We start from the raw sequence: 14,253 nt of genomic DNA on the forward strand, positions 1-14,253 counted from the left end.
AATAACTTCAAAAATTAAAATTTGAACTGTCTCAAATATCGGGTATTCTACAAAATGCCCGCTATCCGACACTAGTCAGTAACAGATGGTAATTTATCGATAGTATTGGAGGTATTAAGTTGTGTAAGACGACAGATATCGCGGAGTACATCTGGAGCGACACGGATCGAACGTCCAATGAACATACTGATAGACAAATCGACACTGTTGATTAAATGTATATAGTAGAAGATCTTAGGCAATGAAGTCATACTAATAGGTATTTGTATGTGTATAAGTTTGGGATGTATACGACAAAGGGAAGATCTTCCACCGAGTAGGTGTAATAGCTCGATAGACCGACGGCCCGAATGTTTTTTTTTCTTGATGTGATTATGCTGATAGCCTTGAAAGGCTATATCAGTGTTACCGTAGCATGTAGGTGAGCTCTCGGGGCTCAAACCAGGAGGTTTGCTAACACTGGCCCTAGCAAGAGCAGTGCTTCGCAGAATGTACCACCGGATCGGAAACGCGACCTACTGAGAAGATCAGGCGAGAAACTCAGTGGGCTGTGTCTATGGGTTAGTTTACTCCTGTACCCTTCGTCGCAAGCGATGTGTTCGACGAGAACGGTGACCGGTGCTTGTAGTGCCTAAAAGCACCGTTAATGGATCAGGAGGATCCGTAATGACGTGCTTTGGGCGACGTCGACTGTTTATAGTAATGAAATCCAATTCCTTATTCTAGAGAGAATTGCTTTCAGACCTCATCAATATCACGTGCGGCAGTTAGTATATGTATTCCTTCTATTTTTGGTTCTGGATAATTCTACCCACTTTTTTATATGTCGATAAGTAAAGGAATTAATATCTGATTTGGTTCATAATGCTACGGAGCGGTGATGGCGAAGAAACCCATAGACACAACCCACTGAGTTTCTCGCCGGATCTTCTCAGTGGGTCGCGTTTCCGATCCGGTGGTAGATTCTGCGAAGCACTGCTCTTGCTAGGGTCAGTGTTAGCAACACTCCGGTTTGAGCTCTGTGAGCTCACTTACATGCTAGGGTAACACTGATATAGCCTTACAAGGCTATCAGCATAGGGTTAAAAAAAAAACTATAAATTTTAAACTCTTTGAATTCGATTGAAATATTTAAGGTTACTGCATTTCCGAAGGTTTTTGTGCGTCGCAGCCATAATTAAAGCTTCATTTACGATTTTAAATAAATTATTTCCGACATTTCGATTACTTTACAGTTTTCGTGGTCGCGGAAGAGTAAGGTGCTATTCGAGGACATTTGAATATTGTGCTAACTACCATTTGTTTTTCTATGAAAATATTTCTTCACTTTCATGTTTTATTTGAGGCAGAAGGAACTGACAGTATCTTAAGGTCTGGCAGTTAATACTTGAGCCTAATAGCAGTTATAATTATATGAAAGCTAATTTATTTCTAGATCCTTAGGAATGATATTTTGTGCTACTTAAATTACTCATTCTTTCTATACTCAAACATTCTGTATTCAAATATATATTTATCTTTATTTATTTCTAACTAGATCTATCCAACTTTGTTTCATATTTTTTCCTTCATTCTAGTAAAAACTTATCATCATTGTAACTAATACCAAAATACATATTTTCATATCATAAATTCTTAAAATTATAGATTACTAGCTGTACCCGTCCGCTTCGCTAGGCATTTAAAATTAACATTATTATTTCTCACCGCCACAAAGATTCTCATCATTAACACCCCCGCAACTGGTGTAGGGAGTCCAACACTCATATAAATATTAGCCTATCCATTAAGTACATGTATTTTCTACATAGGTACCAAGTTTCAAGTCAATCGGATGCATGGTTCAGTAGTTACAACGGAACATCCGTAAAAATCACTGTAGATTTATATATTAGTATAGATAATCATTAAAAGAAAAACAGTAAATCTTTTTTTTTCAACGATATTACTTAAAAATCGAATTGTAAGATTTCAGATGAATGCAACATTTCTGTGAAAAACCGTGAAAAATGTTAATAGCAATTCGAATCGAAAGAATATTCGAAATTCGAAAAATGGCACGAAAGCGATTACGCAACTTCATTCGGTGGCCTCCGAGTCAACGACCCGCGCAATATTAAAAGTTACGGACAATAGAAAAAAAGTGGGCAAATTTGAAAACAGAATGTCAATAGCCGGCGGCCGGCCGAACCTGCCCCACGCGCCCTTGACTTGAGGAGATAAAAAGGGGGAGATGACCGACCCCCTCAGCTCCTGCCCGTTGGTTTTATTACTTTTTATACAGCCTCAAACTTCGGATGCAACTGGTAGTTATGAAGTTCCACTTTTAAATTTCGATTTATTATTTTTAATCTTTTAGTTTCATCATTTATATTCTAAGTGGATGCAAGTGTTGAATTAACTTTGGAATTGCGCAACATTCTAAATGAATGATATGAAAAACGTTGTTTTTTGGCATAAAAAAATCCTTAAAGGCGGTCAAGGTTTTGAATTTAAAATCGATCTTTTTGCCGGGTATTATCACGACATTTAAGTCAAGTTCCTTTTAATAGATGAACTACGACAACGAAAAAAACAATAACAAAAATGGCTAACCTACATTCGGCGGCGACGTAAAAAAAAAATAACAAAGAACTGCAGCCATATTTAATAAGTTAGCGGCAGTATCAGCTGATCGTAAAATGTCTCCCCGCGGGCGGTGACCTTGAGCCGGCGACCCCACTATTGAAATTAAAGTACCAGAGGTTACTGGCACTTCGCACTTTTAAAAATTGAATCACTAGTGACGCAATATCTACGCAGGAGGGACTGTTATTTTGAAACTTTTGATTAACATTATTTTTGTGGTGTAACCATGTCAATTTAAAAAAAATGAGCAGGTGTTTAAACATTCGCTATTATTGTTAATAGTTTTTTTAATTATGTGACCTGAATAACGAATTTATTTCATATTAAAAAATATAAAAATATCGAGTACTTCAGATCCTTTCTCTAAAACGCAACTTTTGGGATAACAAGTACAATGAAATACATACTAATTCTTAACCTCTTTCAATGTCAAACAAATGTGTTTGACTTATATGATATATCTATATATTAATATGTGAAGCAAAAACTTTGTATCCCATTTTACGAAAATTGCGCGGACGGAGGAGTTTGAAATTTTCCACACTTATAGAGAATGTAGAGAAGAAGTGCACAATGCTAATATTTTTTTTTAATAATGCATATAAGATACATTAAATCAATAAAGAAAACATTACACACACTACATACCATGTATTTGACGCACCCACGCATGCATAATATTTATTGTCACACTTTTGTTCTTGACGTCTGTGGTAAAATTGAGAATAGATTAAATATTGTTTGTCTTTATTAATATTTTTTTATAGAGTAGCCTTGGCGAAATTTGTGATTATAGAAGTATAAAATACAATCATAATAGTGTACAAACTTACAATTCTAATTAGTTATAGTCGAATTTCGACTAATACGGGACCTCTACTAAATATAATTAGGTATTAATAAATGATGTACAAACTATTTAGCTCTGATCGCGCAACTGTTAAAAAAACAAAGACATGTGATTTCAATGTCTTGTTTAGTTTCTAGGAGTTTTGTTAGAACGTATCTTGATATGGGATTAGGCAAGGAGCTGTCCAAAATACGATAATGTTAAAGCTTATCACATGTATTTTTTAACGCCAATTGTGAGTAGGCATAAGATCCACCTGATGGTAAGTGGTAAATAATTTTACGCACAGCCAAGCCGCATTTTTCATTAAATCATTTCGACTAGAAAAATGACGATCATAAAATTGCGCATATAGACTGTCTATTGCATATATTTCATGTTGTACAAGGATAATATTGGTATATGGTATTATTATAGGATACCACACAGCAAGTAGAACAACAATATACAACAACAACAGAAAGATATTCAATTCGCGTTAACATTTAAATTGATTGTTGTAATTTTTGAGTCCTTTAAGAAATGTTTAAGAAATTAAGTTGACGTATGTACATTCAAATATGTTGTACATTTAAATAATATTAATTCAATTTTAAATCTAACTCAATTCTGATCGACAGGAAATGTAGTACAATATTAATAACAGAGTCATTATGAATCAATTTTTGTTTCAAAACGGTAAATGAGTTTTGTTCACGCCTCTCTAACACAGTAGACTAACAAGCGGTGGCCACTAAAACAGTGGTTTGGCTTTGAATGTGATTTTATTTTTGCCATATTTTTATAAAAACAGGGTTAATCTATACTTATACTATATAATTAATAACTTATGACTCTTGAAACTGAGCCGCTATTAAAAATGAATGGAAAATAATATTCGTAGATATTGATGAATTGGCTAGTGGCTAGTGAAGCTATTATTACTCAACGGGTACGATACGATGAGGTTTGTTTTTGGAGACAGTTTTTTTTTATTGCTTATATGGGTGGGCGAGCTCACAGCCCACCTGGTGGTAAGTGGTTACCGGAGCCCATAGACATCTACAAAGTAAATGCGGCACCCACCTTGAGATATAAGTTCTAAGGTCTCAGTATAGTTACAACGGCTGCCTCACACTTCAAACCGAAACGCATTAGTGTTTCACGGCAGAAATAGGCAGTGGTGGTACCTTCTGTGGACTCACAAGAGGTCCTACCACCAGTAGAATTGCAAATAAATTTGTAATATTAACTATTATTTTAAACAACACAACCAGTCATTCGTCATGTTATCAACTGACTTATAAAAGATTAAGATGGATTGAAAATTTCCTAAGAAAATCAATTATTTTTAACATTCGGTACCAAAGTATAATTCAGCACCTCATTGATTTTCTTCGTTAGTAGTAATTTACTCAAGTAAAATTTTTAGACATATTCCCGCACACACATATACTTACACACTATAGTTTCTTCATTTTATCACATTTTATCATGCCGTTGCGTGTCGGAGTAACCTTGAAAGCTATTTGCGCTTTGGGCTCCGCAAAACGGAGCAGGTTTTATTATTGAAAACCAACAAACCTTCATATACCCTTATTTAATATAAATTAGGTAAATGCACGTAGGCACATAGCACATATCGGTAGTAAGATTAAACGTTGAGGGTCTATGAATGTTCATGAAGTACCGACTCTTTACGGCGCTTTAAGCATCGGGAATTGCATCCAGATTAAAAATCATCAATTTAATTTGAATCTCATAGGAATATCATTATGCATAATTTATAAAATCCAATTAGAATCTCATCATATACGTAATAATATTTAAAAATTATAAATGTACCTTGAATAACACCATCCAATATGATCTCGCGGGCTACGTAAAAGCTTAGGGAAATGCTATGATGGGCTGCAGCGTAATCGATGGCTGTTATTCAAACCAATTGTGACAAAGCCGTGTCTCAAGGTAGGTTAATAATATTGAAATTAAGAAAGTTGTTTTTTTCATTATAATATGTCCGATTTAACGGTTTTTTCGTGGCCCGATCCCAATACAATCAAGGGCCAATGTCCACTGCGTTCCATTGATTCAGCTTTCTTCAAGAAATCACGTCCAGCACCGGAAGACGATTCGACTCGCGACACGCACACCAACACTCAAAGTCCTTCGATATTACCTAAAGAATAAACCTTACTACAATTAAAATAAAGACTATAAATGCATAAAATGTAACAGCTAAACGATGACCAGGAAAAACGATTCTTAGTTCTATGTGGTAGGAATCAAAATGCTGTGTCTCGAAAGTTAAAAGAGAGTCAAGAATGATGGCGACGAAATAGAGCCCCTATTGCAGAGTTGTAAGGTGTAATTTGCATATAGTGTTTCTAAAAATGTCACTGGTTGCTTAAAGGCGATTTCGCAGTACGAGCGACCAGTAGCGATCCTTTTTACTCGTAAAATGAATTTGAACATGTTGCAGATACTATAATATAATTTTTTTTTATGAAATTCTCTTATAAAGATCACCGCTTACTCGAATGGTTGATGACAATAAGGTTCATTCTTCGTTTATTCTATAGACAGATGTCTACTTGACGTTGACGTTAGGTTAGTTAATAAGTACCGTATTACTGACCAGTGTGAGTTCTCAAGACGACACCCTAATACTAATAAAAAACAATGCTTAACAGATTGTTTAAATATGAACAAAACTTATAACTTACTAATAAAAAGGCTTACTTTGATGACATATTAATATACAAAAACGGATTTTTCTTTTTCTAAATTAGCAGTTTTTTTTTAATTATGTTTCGTTAATAATATAATACATTTTATTATTTATTAACAATATTTTTGACCTTTCGTAATGTAGATTTAAGATAATCTAATATGTTATATTTTATTCAGTTTGACAGATTTTAAATAAATATTATAGGGAGTAGGAGGAGAGTACTGTTTCTTAAATATTCTTAACTAGCTTTTGCCCACGACTTCGTCCGCGTGGAATAGTTCACAAATAAATATGCAAAATTAAATGTATATTTTTCAATATTTCTGAGAGATTTTCTTAATATTTGTTTCCGTAAGAACCTTGTACAGAGTATTAGAAAACTACAAAAAAAAAAGCCAAATCGGTCAAGCCGTTTTCATGTTATGTCGTGACAACGGAAAACGGGTTTCATTTTTATATATATAGATATAGACAACAAAATATAAATTATCAATTGGCGGCAATGAATAGCGAAGTTCGATGCCCCCCGCATTCCATTGAACCGTGAACAGCGAGATCAGCTGAGTTTTATTGATGTTACATTTTTGATTGTGCTTTTGTTATCGTCATCACTGGCTTTATTAATAAACTGTATTATTTTTCGAAAATACAATACGTCAGGTACTTTGACCTTCGAAAGAGATAGTTTACCATTACCAAAACTTACATAAGCTGTAAAGACCTGGTCGAATTCTAATTAAAACAGAAATAATTTTCATTCGTAGCTAATATCTCAGGATGTGGGACGACGCGATGGCATCGCGGCCGAATCGCGCAGTCATCGCGTTCCGGCCCGATAGATGTGGCTCGGCGATTAGTTCCGATACACCGTAGCCTCTGTGGGATAATTGTGAAGACGTTTCGCTCCGTCGACCGTGAGTCCGACACATCTGTCGATGCGTGCCTTCACACCTCAATACTTTAAAACATCAAGTGAAACCTAGCTCGGGATTAATGGGGAACGCTTAAAAAAAAAATCGTGCACTTTTGAGGCTCACTGCTTCTGTTTTATTCTATGTTTATTAGGGGGATCGAAGATCTTCTATATGGAAACGTTCACACCATGTACACACCACTTTTGGGGATTAAAACGAATTGAAAATCTTGGACCGAGCGGATGATATTGCTTGGTTCGAATGTTTTTTGTTCCTACCTATTCTGGTAACATTGAGGGATTATTCTAGATTCGCTGAGCTAGTAGGTGAGTTCACGGGGCTTAAACCTGACGACGTTGCTAACACGAACTAGCTAGCAATAGACGTGATTCGCAGAATCTACCACCGGATCGAAAACGCGACCCACTGAGAAGATCCGGCAAGAAACTCAGTAGGCTGTGTCTGTTAATTTATTCGTCGAGCCCTTAGACTCGGCTCGACGAAAACAATGACCGGAGTTTGAGGTACCTAAAAGCACCGTTAGTGGATCGGGAGGATCCGAAATGACGTGTTTTGGGCGACGTCGACTGCTTTCCATTCGGTCCGCAGGATCGGGAATGTAGTTACCGGCGGCCACGATGAGAGGGTTCGCGTATCGTGCCGCTTTCTCGAAATTGTTGTTCAGAACTTTATATATGCAAGTTTATCTTGAAAATGTCGTAATCGAGATTCAGCCATCTGTCAAATATCTTGCGTTCTGTGATGGCTACCCGCCACACACTCTTACTGTGTACTGCTGGATACGCGAAGTCCATGTCTTCAAGGCATTGAAGTAACTTCTTATATATAGCCTTTTAAAATCAAGAGGTAATTAGAATCACGACTCAATTAAACTGGCGTTCTTTGCTTGTTGATTTAGACTTAGCTGCGGGAATGATAGTGTATTGTGAGGGTAATTTTTTTAAAACCCCATTTGTCCGAACGATCTTCCGATCTGGTGATAAGTGACTACCAGCTTCCATAGACAATTAAAACTAAATCTCGTACTCCCTGAGAGATGAGGATGATGTTCCAATTGTGTAGAGTCTCACACTTAAACCGTCTTCATCGTAATGCATGACTGCTTAGTGGCAGATATGCTGAGATCATGCTCAGGCAAATACTGCCACTTATTCTCCGCTGCATCTCTTAGTTGCCTTTTACGACGCCCACGGGAGGAGATCGGAAGGTACCGAATACCACGCAGTCGCACACTGGATACGAAATAATTGTAAATAGACATGCTTTAACAAAAACCGACTTCAAATAGACAAAAAAAGATATTCCAAAACAAATTAATACACACTAAAAACAATAATCATCGAAATCGGTTGGCGTGATATTGAGTTATTGAGCTATTCATCTATTTGTCGCGCACGTGCTTAATGCAAATTTAAGACTTATCTGGTTTTAGCATGGATATCGTTATCAGAACTGGACTATATTGAAATGGGACCACACGGAAATCGTCAGCTTTCTAATAAAAAAAGAATGATCAAAATCGATTCACTCAGTCAAAAGTTATGAGGTAACAAACATAAAAAAAACATAGTCGAATTGAGAACCTCCTCCTTTTTGAAGTCGGTTAAAAAGGGACTTCTTCCACCGAGCTTATCTTTTTTTTGTTATTGCTTAGATGGGTGGACGAGCTCACAGCCCACCTGGTGTGAAGTGGTTACTGGAGCCCATAGACATCCACAACGTAAATGCGCCACCCACCTTGAGATATAAATTCTAAGGTCTCACGTATATCTTTTGAAAATGTCTTTAGCGCGTTACCCAATATGTTAATATATATAATATCTGGTAATCGATATTCACATATCGTATAATTAAAGGCACTTTCACGGTATAACCTCGCATTTTTTATTGTCGGTATATTGTGTTTTTATTGTAATTACATTAATTGAGGTTTTGGTTAAGGTCTTCCTGTCTACTTTACACTTTAGTCGTCCGTGACTAAGAAACCTGTAAAGTTTTTAAAACTTCGGAAATAATATATTGACAATAGAAAATACGATTAAAAAAGTAATAAAAATAGTTTTAATTTTAAATATACGTAAAGAAAAAAAATGTAGTATTTAAAACCTTTAAAACTCTTTAGTTTAAAAAAAAGATTTTTCTTAGACGGAATCACTCACCTGTCTGTTATTCAGTGAAGAGACCGGTAATTCAGTTTTTGCATTGTATAATAATACTGCTTAAAATATTAAGGGCTTTAAATGTTGTTTTCTTATTATATTACAGAAAACGAAATTAGGTATTATATTATTTCTTCACTCTGAAGTATCCCATATCATTATATATATATATTGGATAGTTGCAGCTATATAGCAATAGGTTTGTTATTAAATTTTAATTTCGAAAAATATTTTATGCATATCAGCTAATCGTATTAAAATGTTTTTTTTTTTGTTAAAACACTATAGAGATTTCTTCTAAATTGAAGCACTGGTTAATATTTTACGGATTGAAAGAACCAGTGTAGGCGTAGTTATATAGGTAGAACATTTCTCTGTCTGATAAGTCGGATAACCCCCTCCCATCCACCACCGGATCCGAAGTATTTCTAACTCATATGAAGACCGGATAATGACAAAAATGTGTAGAGTCCAATGTCTGACTAGTATTTACAAAATGTTGCATTTATGTGTGTATATATTATTGATTTATAAATTATATTAAATTTTTTTTATCGATAAGGAAATCTTGGTCACTGGACGGTTGTTTGGAAGAGAAGCTCATTGTATCTCTGTATTTTGTTATAAATTTCCGTTTATTTTAAATTGGTGTACAATATAGTACTATACTCTATACTAGGTTGGTCTTTATTTCCATTTTTCCGTTCGTACATAGCTCAGCATTTGTAAATAGAAGTCAATTATAATTACAGCGATCCAATGAATACTACGTAATGATCACTCTAAAACTTTTGACAAGTAATTACGTAATGGAACACGAGAACAAATTTAATATTATTTCGGGTAATGTCTGAACGGGTTTGATGGGTCGAAACTGAAACTTACAACCGAATTATGCCTTCGCTTCGTTCCAAAAAGTTTGACGAACGAAAATTGTTTTACATTGAAACGTTTCACAAAACTCCGGTCTACCTTTTTAAATGTATTTTGAATACTGTATAAACTATTATTATATAGGTATATGCATGTATACATATATATGTCGGAGACTGTCACGACATGAGAACCCTCTCGTCGTAGCCGCTGGAAACTACATACCCGACCCAGTAGACCGAATGGTAAACCGTCGACGTCGCCCAAAGCACGTCGTTACGGATCCTCCTCATCCATTAACGGTGCTTTTAGGCACCACAAGCATCGGTCACTGTCCTCGTCGAACTCGTCGCTTGCGAGGAAGGGCTCGACGCTCGTCGAGCCCTTCCCAACTAACCCACAGACACAGCCCACTGAGTTTCTCGCCGGATCTTCTTAGTGGGTCGCGTTTCCGATCCGGTGGTAGATTCTGCGAAGCACTGCTCTTGCTAGGGTCAGTGTTAGCAACTCTCCGGTTTGAGCCCCGCGAGCTCACCTACAAACGTTAGGGCGAAACTGAAATAGCCTCTCAAGGCTATCAGCATAGGTAGGAAAAAAAAAAGTTTGGTAGCTAAACGAAACGCAGCACGATTCCCGAGAGATGGCAGCACGATTACGGTATCGTCGGAATTCGGCTAACTTCGTGCTACGACAGAGCCTAGCCGATGGAGGCGCGTAGACGCCATCACACTTAGCAACCAGCCTTCTTGAAGAGCGATGCCTCCGTCCTAAAAAGTGTCATTGGTTTTGGTTTGCTAACGTCAAGAGAAGATTTCTAAATTGTTCTAAGAAAACGTGGTGATGGTAGACCGCGTTCCCCCGACCGCTCTGGGGGAAGGTGTAACGCGGCGCCATCAAAGCGGGCTCTCGCCCCCTGAACGAGGGAACCGGTGGTCGTGTCGCTGGCGGCCGCCGGTCCGGCGTCCGTGGGACGGTGGGATGGATGTAATGTGCTCTGCGTCAACCCTGTCCCGCCGTCTCAATAGCCCCGACTGGGCTCCGGCCCGGTCCGAGGTAGGGCGCCGGTTGTGAGCGGCAGGAGTTTTTAGTGAGGTTCAACTCCCACATACCCCACCTGCCACGCGGGTGGGGATCCAGCGATTTTCTACTGTGGAAAAAAAAAAGATAACAAACGTGATTGGTGTACTCAATATTTCTCTTAGCTCGATCACCCTATTCGCCCCTACGATGTCTGACGATGGTGTTAATAATTGTAATTTCTCCGACCCGCACATATGTATTTAAACCGCTTAAGACTTCTTTACACTTTTATTGCATAGAGAGGTGGACAAGCTTACAGCTCACCTGGTGTTAAGTAGTTACCGGAGCCCATAGACATTTACAATGTAAATGCCGCCACCCACCTTGAGATATAAGTTCTTAGGTCTCAGTATAGGTACAATGGCTGCTCCGCCCTTCAAACCGAAGCGCATTATTGCTTCACGGCTGAAATAGGTGGGATGGTGGTACCTACCCTCGCGGACACACAAGAGGTCCTTCCACCAGTAATGTGGAAATGTAACCAGTACCATGTGGAAATAAGAACGACTTTTGGTCATTAATTTTCTATTCTGACATTTTACTTCATACGTTAACAGAATGTCTACGTCACGTGTTCGTAGCACATACGAGCGCGTTGATGTTCTCTACACGTGTGTAGACCATGTGTGTAGCGCTACGGAATTCCACCTACGGGTCTACAACGTATTTTTCATATTTTTATTCCGCTGCGACAAAAAACGCGGATATACCAAACGCTTATCAGAATTCCTCCCTCAATTAAACGCAAAAAATCTGAATAGCTAAAACGTTGAAAAACTCTACGCTCCCCTGCTCCCAGGCGGGTTCATTACACATCACTCGGCATCGCCAATCAAGCTTTCATTAGTCTAGAGCGAAACAATCAATATTCATATCCCATGCGAAATCTTCATAGCGCGGTGTGCGAGAAAAGTAAAAAGGAAAATCTTGATAGATGATCCCCGGTCTGGCCGCATTCGCAACGAAATTAAAAAGAACAAGCCATATCACTTAGCGCACACAGAGGCGGTGGGTTTTTTTATTAAAAATTCTACATATCTCGCGCGTCTTCGCCGCTTTATCTTAACCCCCGCCGCGAGCGAGACGGAAGAAGAAAAAAATAGTCAGAAAGAAAGGGACGGACACGCGTACAATACGAAAATTATAATTGCCAACTGTACGTGAATTAACACCGTAGATTCGCTTTCGTCGGTCCTTCTTCTTTCTTCGATGGAATCGGGTTGTAGGAGTGGGAGGAGAGGTGTTTGTGTGTGCGGCGTGGATTGAATGATTTACATACATGGTGCGCTCACAAACACAATATCGGACAGAAGCGAGGAAAATCGAAGAAAGCGATGCGACGAGTTCCATTGCTGATTCGATTCGGTCCGCCGAACTGTTGCAAAACTTGTCCATTCAACTCGAGCTGCGGATCTAGATATATTTGGTAAACGTATCGATTGTTGTCTGGTTTCCAATTATTTTTGTCTTGATCAGGCAAGGATCAAATTAATTTTGTTTAAGTAGTGTTGTTTTAAAAGCTAATCATGATAATTGAATGATATCAAAATGATATTTCAACAATTTTCAACAAACTACCGGGACGCTATGATGGCTGTTTTGACGTTTGTCCACACATGAAGTTTCGTATTAATAGTAATTACATTTGAAGGAGTAAATTGCTGTTCTTTATTGTCAATATTGACGTGCAGTTAGTCATAAAATTTCTCGAATGTATTCATTTAGGACACAAAATTTATTTATTACATTGATTTCTAAACTATAATATATATTAGGGTCCCGCGAACATTTATTTTTTATTTTTATAAGATTATAATTATTGGTGTAATTATTTACCACACAACTGGGCATTTGTTTTTCGAAATTGAAAATAATAAGTAGTGTATGTACATTTTCTATTTGACAAATACAAACTTTATACTTCCTAAGCCGAATATTGAAGTTCATTATTATTTGACTAAACTCACCTTTCACTGCGACTCACATGGTTCTTATGCGACTTCCCTCGATTATTATATTTGTCCAAGTCTAAATAAACGACACTCATTTCCTTGGAGTTATTTTCATTATGTCCTTGGAGCAGAAGAAAAGTGTTTTCCAAAGACTGCGTAAAGCCTGGAACCTGGTGGAGTGCAGCGGTAAGTCAGTTCCAAAGTGAGATGAAACGACCATATATTCTGAACTGGTTCATTATTGGATTACTATAGTCACTGAGGTCATAGTATCGCAAATGCAAAAAGTATCGGGAACCTACTACACTATTAATCCGATGAGAGTTGCAAAGATGAAGTCAGACAATATGCGCGAATTTTTTTTGCCTCTTCTTCACAATGGTTGCTGACTAGAACATCTCCAAGGTTGAGTGTGGCCTGTGCCTTCGTCCAATCTCCCATGATTCCTACTAGAACTCTTCGTTTAGTGCGGCCCAAATAAATGGCGCCAAAATCTATCTATACTAATATGTAAATCTACAGTGGTTTTTACGGATGTTCCGTTATAACTACGGAACCATGCATCCGATTGACTTGAAACTTGGTATTCATGTAGAAAATACATGTACTTAATGGATAGGCTAATATGTATATGAGTGTTGGATTCCTTAAATCAGTTGCGAGGGCGTTAATGATGAGAGTCTTTGTGGGGTGAGAAATAATATTTTAATTTTAAATGCCCAGCGAAGCGGACGGTTATAGCTAGTAACATAATAAATGTAGATGACGAGCATTGACGGACTGTTGGTTTCGGATATGTTTAAATACCGAAAAAAATAAAATTTTTCTTATGTTATCTTCCCACTTATAATATGACATTTTATTCAGTATTATTCTCAAATTCAGCAACACGTCATATCACTGAAATTATATTACGAATAATAAATAAAAACCTAACGAACAAATGTCTAATAAGTGGTGCGAGCGTGGAAACCGCCGAGCCTTATCGAGTATATAAGCTAAGTACAGTCGCACGCACAAAACAATGGCGAGGCGACGGTTGACCTCGCGGCCGCCTCCCCGT

Source organism: Bombyx mandarina, chromosome 03 (genome assembly GCF_030267445.1).
Source record: "Bombyx mandarina strain Sakado chromosome 03, ASM3026744v2".
Taxonomy (NCBI): Eukaryota; Metazoa; Arthropoda; class Insecta; order Lepidoptera; family Bombycidae; genus Bombyx; species Bombyx mandarina.